At 42.8% G+C, this 17,594-nt stretch overlaps 1 protein-coding gene across 16 annotated transcripts in view; it reads left to right on the top strand.

Moving 5' to 3' along the window:
* ZBTB20 (zinc finger and BTB domain containing 20) overlaps window positions 1-17,594 on the top strand; it is a 968,716-nt gene that overhangs the window by 652,842 nt on the left and 298,280 nt on the right. For 12 of the 16 annotated variants that reach the window (XM_075542488.1, XM_075542504.1, XM_075542495.1 and 9 more), the window contains one exon: window positions 17,033-17,132. The exons of the other annotated variants lie outside the window; for them this stretch is intronic. The gene's annotated coding sequence lies outside the window, so the exon portion shown is untranslated. The remainder of the gene's footprint in view (window positions 1-17,032; window positions 17,133-17,594) is intronic. 16 annotated transcript variants of the gene reach the window in all.

A 17,594-nucleotide genomic window follows, 5' to 3' on the forward strand; every position in this document is an offset into this window, starting at 1 on the left:
GTGAAGGAGGAAGGCATGCCTCCCGTGGCTTGGGACAAACCCACTAGATGTCACTGCTTTCAGTGGGACACAAAAGAAGGCTGTCAGAGAACACGATAGCAAGTCTGTGCCTGCGTGGAAAATGGCTATCACGGTTCCCACATTGCTGTGGACTTCACGGAGGAGAGCTTGAAGAATTTCCCATGTCTTGTATTTGTGTTTGTGGTTCCCTTGAGTTTTGATTGTGTCTGTTTGTGTGTTTCTATTATTTGTTTGTTTTTAAAGATTGAGCTGTGTCTTTTATATTTGATCCAGAAGTCAGTGGGTGGCACACACAGTTAAGTACTTGAGTGTCAAAAGCTGAGTGGTTCTAACCTACCCAGAGCCATCTCAGAAGGCAGACCTGGTGACCTGCTGATGAAAAACCACAGCCCGGAAAACTCTATGGAGCAGTTTCGTCTGCACTGGTGGGGTCACCCGAGTCAGAGTCAATGCCACGCAACTATCCGCAGGAACATGTATTCGAGTCATACTTGGTTCAGATATAGCTTGCTGAAGCTATTGTGTTACATATAACTCCCCCAACTTTTAAAATACTACACGTTTAAATTATTTACATGTCTGGGTGGCTTGAAAGCACTTCATCTTCCTTCTCTTGTCAGGCGTTACGGTGGCGTTTTAGAGACGAGGGGCCACATGCCTGGGTGTCTGTGGTGGCCTTGCGCATTGCTTATCCTGCTGCTCACTTCATGTTCTTTCCCTCTTCTTGCTCCTCCTTTCTCTCGCCCGGTTTCATGAAAATTCATTTATCTGTGACGTTTAAAGACTCTGTCTGAGAGGTGTCTGGAGCTGCGGCCATCTGTGTACATCCATAGTTTCTCAGAATCTGGCACTCGGTGCATATTTGGGGCCTCGGTGACCGCTCTTAAATGCAGTGCCTGCTAGCCGTCACACTCCTCCCGTCTCTGTAGCAAGCACAAACGAATGAATGTTAGCATGTCAGATCCCTTCACACCCGGGAGCACTTTGCAGACAGTCGATGGACATCTTACAGTGGCTTCCCGTACCTTTCTGTTTTGTGTTCCTGGTGTTTAGGAGGTTATTTTTGTTCATCTATATGCAAAATAGCAGTTCTCAAAAATGACTATTACTAAAGTGGAAGTAAATGACACCATTGTGCAATCTTGACGTTGTGCACTGTGCATGCTCCCTGCCAGCACTGTGGGTTAGGCGCTGGACCACCATCAAAGTCAGTGGTTTCAACCCACTGTTGGCGGAAGATGAGGCTGGCCGCTCCCATTCAGATTTCCAGCCTCAGAAACCCCAGCAAAGGTCCCTCTGAGTCTGAATTAACTTGGCGACAATGTTTTGTGATGGTGGTTGTTTTATAGGGTAGAGGCTGATGGTACATGAACAATACTTTTTTCTCTTTATAGGTTTTGTTCCTGCTTGCTTAGGTTATGGTATTTGGGGGGGGGAGGGGGTCTAAGTAGTCACTGCTATTTTTAGTAGAAATATCTATGCTTTTAAAGGTGTTCAGACTTGATCTGTGAAGTCTTTATAGCTTGTGTATGAGCCTAGTGTGATAAAGATTAAGCTCAATTTTTAAGATTTTTTAAACTCATTGCCATCAAAGCAATGCTGACTCATAAGATGCCCTGTGGGTTTCTAAGACTGTACCATAATTATGTACAGGAGTAGAAAGCTCAGTGTTTCTCCAGTGGAACTGCTAGAGGTTTGAACTACAAGCCATGCAGATTTCGCAGCCCAACACGTAACCACTAAACCACCAGGAGATACACATCCTAGGAGATATTAATGGGCTGGGAGCTGTCATCCCTAGCCCATCCAGAAAATAGTCCATGTAGAAATTGAAACATTTTTTAAAAGTGGTAGTATGTCAACTTTCCCAGGAACTGCACTATAGTGCACTGCCTTTCCAAAGTTTGTAAGGGAGACTAATATCAGCATGTCTAATAAGTACACCACAGTTTTCTCTCAGCCCCTGTGTTGCCTATTTTGTTTGATACGCATAAATCAGATACCTGAAAGTTAGAGGAAGAACTATGGAAGATGAGGACTTATCGGAACTAGTCTTATCTTGGAGATCTGTGTCCAACCTCTAATAAGTATGGAAGATTTTAGAAAGCTTATATCATCTTCAGATCAAATAACCCAGTGTTCCAAATCCCGAAGAAAAAAAAATAAGGCTCCTCAAGGAAATCATTATGTGGATTATTCCCTGGACCCCTGTGGCAGGAGGTGGCTCCTGAATTAACTGGGTTTATCCAAGCCCTGGCTCACTCGCAGATCTATCCTCATTTGAATTTCAGTTCAGGTCCCTAATGTTGGAGTGTATGTGCTTTCTGCACGGGCTCCCAGGATCCGCTATACACCACGGAAGCTTTTATGATGGTTCTTAATGGAATTGGGGGGGGGGGGGAAGACCCACACTAACGAATAGCACTAGTACAGTTTGACTACGGCAACTGAAGGAAAACGCAAGGCCTCTGAGGCCTTTAGTTATCCTTTGGAAAGGAAAATATGCATATTTATTTACTTGGTAATTGTGAGCTTTTAATAAGACTGAAAGATCATTTGACTAGCTATGATTTCACAGCCTCCAGATATTATGTCATACCTATAGATACCATCATTTTTTGTAGCCTACCATCCATCATCTTTGGTAGGAATAAGACTCCTTGGGAATATTATGTTGAACTAAGCAACTGGGATAGATGATAAAAAAAATATTGCAGGACTCCAGTTATTAGAACTCGTTGGGTAATATAAGCTAGGCCTCAAAATTTAAAAAGCAATGAACAGGCACAATGGTAAGGAAACAAGAAGACTTCCTTACCATTGAGTGAAGTGGCTAATGGGGGCCCGTGTGTGTTGTCAGAGTAGAACTAGCGCCATAAGGCGTGAGTGGCTGATTCTTCTGAGGCGTCTCTGGGTCAGCTTGAAGCTCCATCCTTCGAGTTCACAGAAAAGTGAGCATGAATCAAAAGACTAATGTCTTCTAATAAGGCCCACATTTTTGAGGATTTGGCACTGTCTTCCTAATATAATGCAATTGTATAACTTCTAATGAAGAAGCATGCATTCTCTCCTGCCTCTGCCTATACTAAGGTCTCCTTTTTTTCTCAGAAAGGCGGGAAAAAAAATAATTTTTTAAAAATAAAGCATGCAGTACTTAAGCAAAGAATTTCGTACCACCAGAACTTCGTCTGAAGAACTAGAGACTATTTTCATCACTTTCCACGATGAATTAGAATCGTGACTCCAAGACTGTCGAAAAGACTCCTCTGGTGGTGTAAGACTTAGTCACTTCAGGCTCTGGAATCACAATTTTACAAGTATACTCACATTTTCTCTCTCATTTGTTTAATGTTAGATGCTAATCCTTTCTGAGACTGAGGAAAAGCCAGCATGGGATGAGAACATAAAATTACCCTGAGAACTTTATAGTTCAGGACAAGAAGAATCTTGGTTTTCTTATGCATCCACTTTGGAACAATTTGAAATTTGAAGGACCGTCATCTCTTTCCCCTGATACTGAAATGTTCATTTGTCGAAAGCAGGCAACATTTGGGTTCTGCTTCTTGAGAAATCCTTCAAACTTTTTCAGCCCTTTCTTCTCTAGTGTCTAGTTTGTCTTGTGATCACAGAGTGGAGTGAGCGAACTGAGAACAGCGCGAGAGACCTGCTGAGGGACTACGTGAGCCTCCACCTCGGCGGGGCAGGGCAGGCATGTGTACTGACTCTCTGGTCTGTGCTAGCCACGCCACAAACAAATAGCTCTCTGACTGGGTGGCTAATAAGCAGCAGAGCATCTGAAGAAGCTTTGTAAAAGGTGTGCCTTCACACAAAATAAAGCCTCCTAATTTTATGGAGGTGAGCTTCGTCGGTGCCACTGTTGTGCTTTGACACAGGCACCACTCAAGTTGGTACCAACAACCCCACCTCAAAAGGCATGAGAGGTAAAATGGCACATTCCAGTTGTATATTCTCCATCACAGGGACACCTCTTTCAGAAATCTGATCCCACCCTATTTTGTGGCCAATAAATTGCCATTTTTATTTTTGGTTTATGAATAATTGAATGGTTTGATAATAATTCTCACCCCTATCCTACTAAAAAGACCACTTGCCATCTTTTTAGTTTAAAAGACCCATAGTTAGTGGTGCCATCACTACCACGAGGCTGGTTTTTAGTACTCACCACCAAACATCAACTTTAAAAATAGCCTGGCACTGTGTTCTTGATGGGCATAACCCCTATTGGGATGATGGTCTTTGTTGCTTTTTAAGAAATGGCATTTTAAAACACCTTTATGCTTCTCTGTAACAAAAGTTTTCTTTTCTCCAGTTTCTATATAAGCTTATACTTTTCAGTTTCTGCTTATGTAATAGTATCCTGGCAGCTACCTGCTTAACCAGCAGTCATGGACCAAGTGCCCAGTTTCAATGACCATTGACTTATACATGGGGAGCTCTTGAAATTACATGTTAGGTGTGGAATATATATTGAGCAGGTGCAAGGACAGATGAGGCTAGTAGAAGAGACTATTGAGGCACCAAGGCCAACTGGTATAACAGAGTCCACAAAGACTATGTCATACTTTGGTGAGAAGAGAAAAGGTTTGAAACCCTTGTGAGTGGCCAGCTAAGAGGCAACAACTATTCTCTCCCTATCTGGAATGAAGTAGTGCAGAGATAATTAAGGGCACAAGGAAACAATAAGTACAAGGGACTGATGAGCCATGTGAACCCCTGCCTCCAGTGAGGCTTGGACCAGAAGCATTAGAGGGTACCCAAGTACCACTACTGACAACTTTAAAAGGAATCGCAATAGGTGGTTCTACATAAAATAAGAGACAGCTGTGAAGCAAACAAAATCACACACATGGAACAAACGCACAAAACCCACAAGCTTACTCATCGGATGGAAATTAATGCAGTGGTTCTCAAACTTCGTAATGCCGCGACCCTTTAATACAGTTCTTCATGTGTGGTGACTCCGTATGTGGGCAGACCCACCTGGAGAGGGATAGAGGAGCAGTGTCTCCATTCCTAAGACCATTGGAAATATGGTCTTAGGCGACTCCCGTGAAAGGTTTGTTCGACCCCCAAAGGGGTCGCGACTCCCAGGTTGAGAACCTCTGAAATAGGGGACCCACAAGTCTGTGGTCCTTAGTTACCTTTCAGGTCGGGGATGGAACTCACCCATGTGACTCAATTTTCAGTGACTAGGAGACAGATCTATAGAGTGGACACAAAGGAGGTAGCACTCTTTAGAAAAATCAACCATTTTATATCAAAATGGCAGCATGAGCAGGACTAAAGGGGGGAAGTCAGGAAGATCTAAGACAGAGGACGCTTGGTAAATACACAGAAGAAGAGGAAAGGGGCTGTAACATTGTGGAGATTACTGTCAGTGTCACAGAACAAAATGTGTGTGGATGTTGTGGAATGGAAAACCTATTTGCTCTGTAAGCTTTCACCTAAATCACAATTAAAAGTTTTTAAGAAAGCATAGATAAAATACAAGCATCTTTGGTAAAACTACACTAAGTAAGCTCTTGAGATGAAAACTTTGCTATACGTTTGATAAATGAGCTATTCATCAATGACAGGATTATGCTTATGTATTCAATGCAATTTAAAAATAAAGGGTGAGTATCAAATCAGAACTCTTACATCAATGGAGTTCACTGGTTGTTCACCAGGGATGTTGTAGGAAACTTGCGGGTGATAATAGGGTCACATTCTTCTTCGTTGTTTTGTTGACAAAACAAAACTCACTACAGCACCCCTCAGACATATTGCATGCAGGCTTGGTTCTAGACCACCACACTGAAGCAATACTGGAATAAAGCGAATCACACTGACTTTCTTGTTTTGTTTTCCAGTGCATATTAAGCTATAATTACGCTATTCTGTAGTCCGATCGGCATCCCACAGCACTATGAAAACGCTTGAAGCATTGTGGGAATTCTCATAGTGGTGCTCAGAAACAAAAAGTGACCACATGCTCTTGGCGGGCGGCGGGGAATGGCGCCAAAAGGCTTGATAGACACAAACCTTCAACTTGTAATAAACACACACTGTGGGTTAGAGGCAATAAAGCAGAGAACACTAAAGTGAGGTGTGCTCATATTGGGGAAACTTCTTCTGAACACACCATCTTAATATTTATATCTGAAATGTATAGACATGAATATCTAACCTCCATGTAACCAATAGGATAAATCATTTTACACGTTCTTTGCCAATGCAAGGACATTAGGTCTTCAGCAACACAGTACCTTGTGATTCCATCGACTTTCTCAGCTGAAGAGGGCTCCAGTGAAGTAAAACAAAGGTAGAAGTATAAGCTAATGCCTCCTGAGCTGGAATAACGTTTAAGCTTGCCCCACATTACTGAAAGAATATGTCTAACCAATTTCTTGGTGCAAAGCATGTCAGTCTTCTCAGAGGGGTGGAAATACCATGATTAGGAGCACAGAGTCAGTGTGTTAGCCTGGGTTCGCTCGAGAACTAAAACGAATGATGTTTGTATGTGTATGTATATAGAAAGAGATTTACATCAAGGCATGGCTCACACAGTTATAGGGGTGGTTGAGACCAGTCAGATTCATGTCTGAGGATTAGAGAGAAGCTGGAAACTTCTGAACAGGCAGCAGGAAGACCACAGTCTGGTGGATGCAGGCCTACATGCTGTCGAAAGAGTAAAGTCAGCAGGCCACTGATGCTCCTGGAATTGGCAGGCAGCCTAATAGGAGGTCAAAACAACCGATATAGGGTCCAGATCCAGCAGTCCACGACAGCCACACACCGTCAATTTATACCACGAATTGGCCACACCCTGAATGAAACCTTCCTCAATTAGCACAACCTTTGTGACCAGATTAAGGAGGTCTATTCTCTTCACAACTGTTTGGCTGCTTCACGAAAGAGCTCGTCAAGGAGTTGACCATGCTATACAAGATCATGTCGTGGGAGAATCTTGGCCCACGTAAGTTTACATAAAACCTAACTATCACAGTCAACTCAAAAAACTCAAACTCACAGCCCTCCAGTCAATTCCAACGCATAGTGATCCTGTAGGACAGACTAAAACTGCCCCTGGGGGGTTCTGAGATGAAATCTTTACCAGAGCAGAAAGCCTCAGCTTTGTCCCATGGACTGGCTGATAGTTTCAAACTGCTGACCCTTTGGTTAGCAACCTGGCATGTAACCCTCTGCACAGAAGTGTAGAGGTAATCTACCAGAGGGGTCATCCTCGATACTGGCTTTAGATTATCTTGATTATCTTTTCCAGTGTTAGCAGAGCCGAGTGTAGTCTACATTATTGGGAGGGGAGGGGATGCATTTCAAAGTCATTATATGTGTGTGTGAGTATGTATGTATATATATGTATCTGTATATATAAATTTGCCCAGAATTTAAGAAGGAGCAGGCAGGGAGAATGTTTTAAAATTGCATTAACAGTAGGACGTCAGGACTTCCATATAGTTGTGAATCACCGTTTGATATGCTGAAGACAGGGAATGCATGCTTTCAAAGTGTAGTGCATTTATGCATAGTGTACAACAGTGTACAAATGGCAGCAATCTGAAGAACAAGTATAACCAACCACTTCAAAAGAAGTACAAGCATTTAAAATAAATAGTAAAGCAGGAAGTAAACAGAAGGTTGTTATTGATATTCTTCAGTAGGGAAAGAAAACCTTACAAGTGACTATTGGTCCCACTACCCTTTCTTCATTTATATATAAAGCTTCAAATAGCTGTTTTAGTTTGAAAGGAGCCTTGGTGGTGTAATGGTTCACTGCTTGGCTGCTAACCGAAAGATTGGCTACTGGAACATACCAGAGTCTCTGTGGGCGAAAGAGCTGATAATCCTGCTCTCGCGATGAGTGTAGCCTGGAAACCTTAGGAGGTAATTCGACTCTGTCACATAGGGTTGCGAGGAACCCAGGTGGTGCCGTGGTTAAACCACTCGGCTGCACTTGAAAGGCCCTCGGTCTGAACACCCAGCTGCACCACAGGAGACAGCAAGATGCGGCACTCGGCTCCGGTAAAGATGTGCAGCCATGGAAACTATGGGGCAATTCTAGGGCCACTATGAGCTGAAATCAGCTTGATGGCAGTGGGAAAGGGCCAATGAAATGGAGGAAGGCCCTCAATGAGGTCGGTTGACAAAATGACCGTAGCCACAGCTATATGGTTGTGCCGGTGGGGCAGGACCAGGCGGCATTCCCCCTGCTTCCGTAGGTTTGTACTGAGTTAGAGCCGATTGGATGGCACCTAACCAAAGCAACAGCTCTGTGGACAAAAAAGCATTCAGAAGTAGAGTCTAGAATGTTAATCAAAAGTGTGAAATGTAGACCTGAAAATCAAAGAATAACTATCAGACTGGAATATAGAAAGAAACCTATAGACCAGTGGTTTCTCAACCTTCCTAATGCCGCGACCCTTTAATACAGTTCCTCGTGTTGTTGTGACCCCCAACAATAAATGATTTTCGTTTTTACTTCATTACTGTAATTTTGCTACTGTTATGAATCGGGGGACCCCTGTAAAAGGGTCATTCAACTCCTAAAGGGGTCACGACCCATAGGGTGAGAAACATGGATGTAGACTATAGCATGTTCTCCCTTGTATGTGTGTGTGTGTTTTAATCGTTTCATTAGGGGCTCATACAACTCTTATCACAATCCATACATACATCAGTTGTGTAAAGCACATTTGTACATTCATTGCCCTCATCATTCTCAAAACATTTGCTCCCTCCTCCCTCATGAACGCTTGATAATTTATCAATTATTATTTTGTCATATCTTGCCCTGTCTGGCGTCTCCCTTCACCCACTTTTTGTTGTCTGCCCCCAGGGAGGAGGTCACATGTAGATACTTGAAATCAGGTCTCCCTTTCCAACCCACCCTCCTTGCACCCTCCCAGCATCGCCACTCACACCATTGGTCCTGAAGGGATCATCTGCCCTGGATTCCCTGTGTTTCCAATTTCCATCTGTACCAGTATACATCCTCTGGTCTAGCCAGACTTGCAAGGTAGGATTGGGATCATGATAGTGGAGGGGTGGGGGGAGAAAGCATTTAGGAACTAGAGGAAAGTTGTATTTTTCATCGTTGCTACATCATACCCTGACTGGCTCGTCTCCTCCCCAAGACCCTTCTGTAAGGGGATATCCAGTGGCCTACAAATGGACTTTGGTTCTTCACTCCACACACACACCTCCTCATTCACTATCTATTGAGCAAAGACTAAATACTTAATAGTTTATTGCCTAACAACTTTAAATAAAATTCTATATAAACCAATTTAGGACAAAATGACTTTTCTTGGTGTGTGTGTGTGTGTGTGTGTGTGTGTGTGTATGGTTTTTCTTTTATTTTATTATCGCTATCTGCTTTTTCATACTATTGCTGTTTGGAATAAAAAATGGCCACAGTCCACCAGAACTCTCTGTTTGGCGAGTGTGAAGGCCTTATAGAGGTACCACCAGTATTTCAGTGGAGCTTGAAACACTGTGTGAGCATCATTCCCTATAATAATTAATTTACTACAAACTTGAAGTTATGGGTACAGCTGGTAGATCATTTACTTGTGAAAACGACTAGAGCATACCATGCGATGTTTAGTGGGGGTGGTGTGGGGACATCAACTTTTAAGGGAAATTTCTTGTATTGCTGTTGTCAATATTCGAAGTCAAATCTATAAAATGAAACAATCCACATGCTATGCTACTAGATGACGTATTTCTGATTCACCTAAAATAAATTTGTGTAAAAATAAGAGAGGCACACAGACAGAAATTAGGGGGAAGGACATCCCCACTTCAAGTAAACAAATGAAAATTCTACCAAGTTTTTTTTAAAAACTTTTCAAGTACTCTCCTAGGAACTGCAGGCACACAGGTGAATAGGTTTCAGTCTCTGTGAGAGTATGGTGAGAGTACTAACAGTCTGGTGCAGGAAACAGATGATTACAGCGTGAGCAGACAGGTTCTGCAGTAAAGGTGTGGTATAAATTTGCCTGTGGCAGTTGGGGTTTGCACCTGTACATTTAGTATAATTATTTAGAGAGCCCTTTCACCCTCAGGCGTGACCCCTTTGGACAATAAGTTTTATGTGCACCCTATTAATAGTCAGGAGCCCTGGTGGTCTCGTGGTTACATGTTGGGCTGCAACCTTCAATGTCTGCAGTTCGAAACCACCAGCTGTGGGAGAAGGAATGTCTACTCCAGAAGAGTCCATCTCAGACACCCACAGGGGTTGCTCTACCCTGTCCGAGAGGATTGCTAGGAGTTGGCATTAACTCAATGGCAGTGAGTTTGGTTTGTTATTTGTTTTCCTCGGTAGTCATTTCAGTCAAATCCACCAGTGGCTGTGAGAGAAGGTTCTCCACAGAATAGGAGAGAAAATGAAAGACATAAGAATGTTTGTTGCATGCGCTACCTGCGGCCACAAGGAAATGAGAAATGGGACAGTGATCAGATTTCGCTTCCCCTGGGGTCCAGGAGCGAGGAGGAGTAGAGTGGGCAGCTAGACTCAGGTGGGGAGCTCGGCCAGGGGTACAGAGTAGGGCGGCCTAGAACCAGCTTTGCTTTCTTCACACGGCTTGTCTTTTGATGGGTTGCTAAATCGATTCATTTCTTGAAGAAGGATGGGAAAGAACTAGAACCTCAGGGGGTAAATTTTGGAAGACAGGTTAAGGCCCAGCCTCAGGAGGAACATGTTTTCGCCTGGGGAAGTGCCCTAAAGCAGGACCAGGTTGCTCGGTGGGGGGCGGCAGAGGCCAGTGGTCACTGTGAACAGATTCAGACATGAGATCAGGACCAGGACCACAGCATTACTTTGTGATCTGATCGTTCTACGCACGCAAGATGTTTGTTTTCATAGCTTTTAAGTAAGAATCCTATGTTTGGGAAAAACAAATGTAGAAATGGAATGAAAAGATAGTTTATGAGGATTAAATCCCCTCGTTTCCCACTGAACTGCCACAAAAAAGAGGCCAGGTGCGGCAGCGCTGGGCTCTGCGAGTTGACTCTGAGGGTGGCAGCCATTCCACAGGTACCCTCACTGGGGGGGGGTGGTGTCCCACATCTTGAACACACACTCTGCTTAAGACGGAGTAGCTGCGAAGTCTCGCTTACCAGTTTGATTTGCATAGCTCCGAGTTACATACAAATGGGACCCGTGGACAAAGCAAACGAATGCACAGAGGAAACCCTGTGCAAAGTTTGAAGTTTAGATGGTTTCCGGGGTCTTGTCGAGATAAGAAAGATGCCCGCCCCTTCCCCTACCTAAAATAGAATAGCAGACAAGTGACAAAAGGCGGCTCCCTGGAGGTAAGACCTGAGCAACGAGCAGGGTGACCTGTGAGCTGCACACAGGAGCCTCCGGAGAGAAAGGGCTTGGCCTAGAGATGCCGCCAAACACCCGCATCCACAGCACAAAGATACGTGATTAGGTTGGAATCACATTGCCCCCTTCCCCCATGTGTGGAAGTAGGAACAGGTCAGGCTGGGACAGAGCACTGACATCTTGATGAAGCTCAGCTTTCTTAGAGGCCTAAGCAGGGAGGCTGTGCCGTGAGAGCTGGAATCTACTCGCTGGCCTTTTTTTTTTTTTTTTTTTGGCAAGTGCTTTTTTGATTTCCACATGTACACCTTAAAATATTTCCCAACAAACCCAGAGAGAAAAGCCTTCTGATGGCACGGGAATTACTTGAGTGCTTTCGTAGTAAAGAGTCTATGGACCTTGAAGCCAGAGAAAACTAGTTTCAAATCTCCAGCACTCATACATATTTATGGTAAGGTATTCACATTCTCCTAAGTTTTAGTTTCCACATCAGAATTTTTCTAAAGAATACATAGACCATAGGGCTTTTGTAAAGATTTAATTTCACATGTAAATTTTGTAACATTTGTAGTATCTGGCAAATAATTATTAACAAGGATTTTTATTCAGTGACGACTATTATCTATTTCTGTAACGCTCTCTAGTCACACATACCAAGCGCTGACTCATTTTAGATCATCACTCTTTGGCCGTTGGCTTTCCACACTCTCTTCCAACCCTGGACTTCTGCTGGGTGGCTTGCCTTCACAGAGAGTGTGTCTGTCCATCTCTAAGAACTTCACCAGCATCAGCCCCTGCTCCCAGAATGATTCATTTACACCCCTAATAAGAACGCACGATCTTCAAAGACCCGAGCGGTACCATAGGTCAGTGTAACGTATTCCTAATGGAAACATTGACAGTGCAGACTCAAGCTGTGGACCCGTGAAAGAAGAATTCGGTGGTCTGCTTCCATAGAAATGGCAGTTAAGGAAAGGCAAACAGTTCAAGTCTGCAGCACATGGGATCCCAAGAGTTAGAATCAACTTGAAGGCTGTGTGTATGTGTGTGTGTGTGAGTGTGTGTGTGTGTGTGTGTGTGTGTTCTAGTTATTTGTTTTTGTTCTGAATGCACTCTTCCTCTCTTCTAACATTAGCCCTGAGACCATTCTCATCAAATGAACAACGAGGTATTTGAATTTTCTGCCTCCTCCCCCAGCGGGAGGTAGAGATAACAGGACAAAATTCACTCAGTGATCGCAAAAGGCAACCTAAGGAAGGACCCAGAGTTCAGGTGCCAAATGCGCTAAGTTTTCCACGTACTAGGACTAAATTGGGCTTGGAGACAGATGAGCCTAAGTGTTAATTTTATATTATGAATTTTTTATTTTGTTTTGTGTTTTCACCATACAGTTCACATGGTTTTGGTTTCCATTGGCCTTCAGGTTGCCCACACCATATAGGGTGAAGGCACTGTAAATTCTCTTCAATGCCTAAAATGCCTGGTATCATCCAAACTCTAATATATAAGGTCAAATGTCAGTGCTTGTGACATAGACAGGCTTTGGCTTCTCAGGATCTATTTTTCACTAGTGAGTATATGTGCTTTGAAGCATATGGCCTTGTTATATGATCCCAGAGCAAAAGAGCAAGGAATTTCAAGCTGGTCACAAATTGATTGACTCTCCCAGGGTTGCTTTGTAGTTATTCCAATAAGCTAGACGAGACATTTATATGCTCCAAGCTATCCGGTCCCGGGGCTCCATTTCATGACTCAGAGTCCAACCAAACAATTGAAGAGCGCTTTTGTGTGACACTGCGACCACAGGAATAAATAATTGCTTAGTAATTCTCTTTGAGGCAGAAAATTGTAAACCTGGAGGAACCATTTCCCCTTAATGGGAGCCAGAAATCCTGTAAAGACTTGAAATGGCATTCACAAGTCTGAATGGTAAACAGATAAAAACAGGAGCGCACCAGTTGCACAAATGACTTGCTTGTCACAAACTTGTCATTGCAGTGATCTAACATTTCTTTCACAGAGCCCGATGGAAAGTACGGAACAAACAGGCCTGCTGACGTTTTGGCTCTGCTAAGCCTTCTTCCAAGCTAAAGCATCTGCAGCATCTTCCTGTTCTAGACCCTTTATCTGCTGAAGTTAGCTGATACTGTACATGTCAAAGGAATGTTTGACTATTGCATTAACAAGTTGATGACAAGCAAGTTATTCCTGCTGCTGAAATGCTGCTGCTTTTAGCAGGCTGCCATCTTGACCTTCATTTCATTATACATAAAAACCCTAACAGAGCAGAGCGATACGGAGATACAAGTATTGCTGGCCCAGGCCTGCACAGATAAACAAGAACTACCTGTCTCACTAATTGGGTGAGGTGGTACCATGAACATTCTAGGCTGTTTTACTAGGATGCGAATGGGATTTCCCAGTAAACATAAATATTCTCAACAAATTGCACTGGCCCAAGGATTCCTCTTGCTGGAGCAAAATGGGCTCTATGAAATTTATTCTCTTTACACGTGCACACACACACACAGTGTGCTTTATAAAATGTTCAAAACTTAGAAAGTTACATGAAAGTTCTGTACCAGTTTCACAGAAAGCTTCAGCCAACTCTTAGCATGCCAGTAGCCTCCTTAGCTTTCTCCTCATTCTGAATAACATTTGGAGCTCCTGAACCTAGCAAAAGGAGCCCTGGCAGTGCATGGATTAGTGCTTGGCTGTTAAACAGCAGGTCGGTAGTTCAAACCCACCAGCTGCTCCTCAGGGGAAAAAATAAGAGTTTGCATACATAAAGATTACAGCCTTGGAAACCCTCTGGGGCGATTCTGCTCTGTCCTAGAGGAGCTTTCGAAGTCAGAATCCACTCAATGGGAATGAAAATTATTTAATTTAAACCTAGGAAAACCCAGTCTCTGTTAGTTTCACAAAAACCATAGCCAGCCCGTAGACACCTGGAGTTCATCCCCTGCTGCCACCAGCAGGCAGTGCCCACACACTGTGCAACTCTCAGCAACTCCCTCTGACTGCTGAGTCCACAGCCTCAGGGACCCACCCTCTGGTATTCCTGAGTGCACAGCCTGCTGGGTCTCAGTTTTATCAGTATGTAAAGCAAGAGCCAGTATTAAGGGCTTTGCTTACTGCTCCCCAAATATTCTGAGACGCCCCATATATTGATGCCATGGGTATAGGCGGCACTTGAAACATTGGAGTATTCCACCTTAAGACTTTGACCTCGTCATAAAGCTGAGGGTCTCTTGTTTGTCCAGGTGTCAAGGGCCTTGTATGTGTTTAAGGCCTTTCAGAAGGTCTGTTAAGGGGGCACTGATAGCGTCTTGACTGGTTCTCTTTTTCTTTTTCAATCATTGTATTGAGGGTTCATACAACTCTCATCACAATCCATACATATATCAATTGTGTAAAGCACATCTGTACATTTGTTACCCTCATCAGTCTCAAAACATTTGCTCTCTACCTAAGCCCCTGGCATCAGCTCTTGATTTTGCCTTGACTGGTTTTCAACAGGGACATGAAGAACTTGCCTTCCTGGTGGGTGCCTCACGTGCTATCATTTGAGAAAGGGTTATGGAAAATGATTATCATTGTTCTAGCTATGAGAACCCAACTTTCTTGCTGGAGTGGTAGTAGGACTGGGCTGCCATTTCAATGTGGCAGGTGTTTCAAGTCCTACACCTCAGATGAAATGTTTTTACCCCTTTCCCAAATATCTGGAGCTGTGATCTGAGCCCCTGCCTGGTAGAGCAGCACCTCAGAGGACAGGTGGGAAGGGGGTGAGAGGAGGGACCTGAGTTTCGGGGAGTGGAAAAATATCGTTTCTGGGAAAGGAAGTGTGAAGGAGCATGTGTATTTTCCACAAAAGAAAACAAGTAAACGAACCATTTGAATTTTAAATGGCATTCTGCTGACCCTTTTTTTTAGGCTCGTAATAGGATTTCTGTGACGATTTTATGTGTTTTTCTTTTTAAAAGAGCTTAACTGGCAAAGAAATAAATTATGCTGGGTTCGATTCTGAAAAAAATTAAAATCTTCTTTGTGAAAACCTTCCTTTTAAATACACATTAGGGAATAGACATGGGACAAGAAAAACGTTTTCTTATTCAGAGGCGCAAGTGATTGATGTATATATGTAAGTTCTGTTATTTCATTTATTGTTTGTGCATTTGTTTATTTTTAAGTATTCAAAAAAAAGGAAACCCAACCCTGAGCTAGAATAATTTTCATTGGATTCAGAGAGTTGTGGTGCTGGAAAGGGCCTTGGTGAATTGGACTATGACTTTGTATCTGACTTTCTGTTCAATGGTATGGCTGCCCACAACTTGAACAACAATATACAACAGAATTGCTACAGCTAAGCCTAAAACTGAGGTCTGGCTTTCAATTCAAGAAATACCCTCTTAGAGATTACCCTTACTTTAAAAAAGCAAAACAACTTTCCCTTAAAAAGGCAGTCTTACTTTAATAATTTATATAATCAAAAACCAAACCTGGCGCCATCAAATAGATTCAGACTCATAGTAACTCAGTATAGTGTTTGAAGGGCAGAAGATCCGTATAGGAGCAGACAGCCCCGACTTTTTCCCTTGGAGTGTTTGGTGGGCTTAAACCACCAACCTTGCAGTTGGCAGTGCCACATAGATGGTCTTAAATTCAATAGGGCATCTGCAATGGGTATAAAACGGGGACTATCAAAAACAAGGCCAAAATGCATTTGAACGGTTTGGAGTTATTTCTTCTTAGTCTATGTTTAGGAGTCTCGAGGTGGTGCACGTGGTGAGTGTGCTCAGGGAAGGCTTGAGACTAGCCAGAGGGACCATGGGCACAAGGCCTGGAAACCTATTTCTCAAATATTAGCCATTGTAAGTCGTTCTGGAGCACAGTTCTACTCTCACACTCACGCAAGTTTCTCCTTAAGTTGAAACGGACGTGACCACTGGCTGATTAAGCTCTATTGAATCAGAACAGTGTGAAGAACATTTGTTATTTCAATTACTTTTGTCCTCTTACCAGATTTCAGAGAAATATTTTGGTATCTAAAAACATGGGGTTTTTTTAAATGGGCCCAGTCCTTTAATAATAGGAATCCTGGTAGCTTAGTGGTTAAAGCACTTGACTGTTATTCAAAAGGTTGGGGCTTCACAACCCACTAACCACTCCTCAGGACAAACAGAGGCAGCCCCCTTTCAGTAAAGAGTACAGCCTCAGAGACTCTGTGAGCTAGTTCCAGTCAGTCCTACAGGGTATCTATGAGTTGAAAACGATAGCAGTTGGTTTGGATTTTATGTCTTTAGTAAGCATTCATTTCATGTAAGTCATGTTCAAAGATCCTTAGAAATAAATCTTTTATCAGATTAAAGGAAATCTGTTTTTTATTCCCATTTTTAGCCATGTTTGAGTAGGTCGCAATAATTGTTAGTTTCAGCAAAACACCAATTAAGTGAAAACTCCGTGTTTTTGTTTGTTTGGGTTCTTTTCCTCTAACATACGGGAGAGATTTTTTTTAAATGCATTTACCTTTTTGCAGCTATGATAATTATATATACTCTATTTTCATTTATGCAAAACTTATTTTTGTGGGCTTTCTTTTTGTTTCGTTTCTCTATTTTTGCATTTTCCAAACATCTGTACCATGGCTGGTGGCGAGCGTAGCAGTGGCTGGCATTTTTCCTCCACATTGTGAACGAAAGAGAATTGGCTGGAATAAAACCTTGCTTTCCATATGGTCGACTTGAAATACAGCATTGAAAAGGTACCGTCTCTTTTTTCTTTTCTAAAACCAGAGGTGAAACCCACAGGCAAATAGCAATATTCATGCCAAGCAACCTGTTAATTCACATCAGAGAAGTCCTTGGCGCTCCATTCCTTGAAATACCTAACTGGGTGATCTTTGTGCATTTGTAGTATATGTCTATATCAAAAATATATGCCTCTGGCAGCTCACTGCAGAAAACCTAGGTTCTATACTTAGTCGATAGATGCTTGGAAAGTTTTGCTTTTGTTCAACAAAATGATTGCTTTGTAAGTGTGTTTGGTTGTGAAATGCTTATTGATTCCTGGAATATTGGGATCTATTGTCAGAGACAGTAAAAAGAAGTAGATCACACAAGTACCTTTCTCTCTCTCTCTCTCTCTCTCTCTCTCTCTCTCTCTCTCTCTCTCTCTCTCTCTCTCTCTCTCTCTGTAACTGTTGTCAATTCTAGTAATGGAATGC

The sequence above is a fragment of the Tenrec ecaudatus genome, chromosome 2 (assembly GCF_050624435.1).
Source record: "Tenrec ecaudatus isolate mTenEca1 chromosome 2, mTenEca1.hap1, whole genome shotgun sequence".
Classification (NCBI taxonomy): domain Eukaryota; kingdom Metazoa; phylum Chordata; class Mammalia; order Afrosoricida; family Tenrecidae; genus Tenrec; species Tenrec ecaudatus.